The following is a 1,442-nucleotide window of genomic DNA, read 5'->3' on the forward strand; positions in this document are numbered from 1 at the left end:
GTGACAAGCCACAGAAAGACAGGGCCGGGCCAAGCACGCCAGGGACATCTGCGGGGAGGGACAGTGTGGTCAGCTGAGCCCTGTGCCTGCTGCAGCTGGGGCCAGACGTGCTGTCACAGCCCCACCAGGGACTCAGCCCTTGGGGCTGCCTTCACCTCGGGCTCCAGTCCAGGGGGCCTCTGCGGTCCCAGGGTCAACGTGGTGTGCAGAGGTCAAGGCTGCATGTGGCCCTGGCATCCCGTGAAACCGGAAGCAGCTACAGGGGAGACTGCAGCCTGCTGGGGAGGCGGGTGGCCTCCGAATGTGACCTCAGCCGGGTTGGGGGCAGGAGGCAGACGGTGGGGTGTGCTCCACTGGGGCTTCCTGGGGGTCCTGCTTCCGAGATCGGTGCTGCTAGGGTGGTGCCAACCCCAGTGGCCGCTCAAGCGCCCCCAGGCCCGCTCGCTGTCTGCACCCTGGCTCCCAGCCCCGGGCCCACGATGGTGACCTCAGCCTCGGCCTCCCTGTCTGCAGAGCTGGCTGGGTACAGGCCCTGGAGGCTGCGTCAAGCCCCCTCCAGTCTAAGCGGGGTGTCACCCACGCCCGCGGCTCCCCTCTAACTGTCTGTCAGACACGCGCCTCCTGCTGCGTCCCAGCGGGTGGCAGCCGGTTCACCACGCTCCCGGGCAGCACTGTTTTGTGACGACGATCTTACAGCACTGAAACGTGTGCCCTTTGGGGCTGAATGACACAGCGTGGTGTTCAGGCGGTGGGTCACAGGACTTGTAGGACAGCCTGGAGCGGCCCCCTCGGCAGCACCTGCAGGGGCTCCCTCTCAGCTGCGCCCTAGAAGCCAGGGCCCCAGACATTGGCTCTTCCCGGCCCTGGCCACGTCTGTGGCATGCCACTGTGTGCCAGGCCCTGCCACCATCTGTGGGTAGGGTGGGGCTCCCCAGGACCAGGAGGGGCCGCTGGGCAGGGCTAGGCACACACTGACCCCTAAGAAGCATGTCCCTGTGTCCTCTGCTCCTGAGACCCTCAACACAGATGACACAGCTGACCAGCTACTGCTGGGTAGCAGCGGGGACACCAGGCCTCCTGCAAGGAGCCCTGTGAGAAAGTGAAATCACCCCTGGGAGATGTGCCTGCCACGTCCCGGAGGAGGGGCAGAGTCCCTAGGCAGCAAGAGGGTCTGCAGACGTGACACTCAGCTGTGCTGGGATGAGTGCCCCTACCTCAACCCCTGTACCCCTGATACTCGGGCTCACCATGGCATCTGGCCCCACCTGGGCTTCGTACCCACAGCAGGCACACAGCAGGTGTGAGGCAAGCATATACGAGGCATACAGTAGGTACGCCAGAAGCAAACAGCAGGCGCACAGCAGGTGCATAGCAGGTGCACAGCCAGCAAACAGCAGGAGCACAGCAGGCACACAGCAGGTATACAGCAGGCGCACAGCAGG

At 65.1% G+C, this 1,442-nt stretch overlaps 1 protein-coding gene across 1 annotated transcript in view; it reads right to left on the minus strand.

The window, feature by feature from the left end:
- LOC104994895 overlaps positions 1–1,442 on the minus strand; it is a gene marked incomplete at its 3' end in the record, with an annotated part of 7,610 nt that overhangs the window by 1,886 nt on the left and 4,282 nt on the right. The window lies entirely within an intron of this gene.

The sequence above is a fragment of the Bison bison genome, unplaced genomic scaffold (genome assembly GCF_000754665.1).
Source record: "Bison bison bison isolate TAMUID 2011002044 unplaced genomic scaffold, Bison_UMD1.0 scf7180017850459, whole genome shotgun sequence".
Classification (NCBI taxonomy): Eukaryota; Metazoa; Chordata; class Mammalia; order Artiodactyla; family Bovidae; genus Bison; species Bison bison.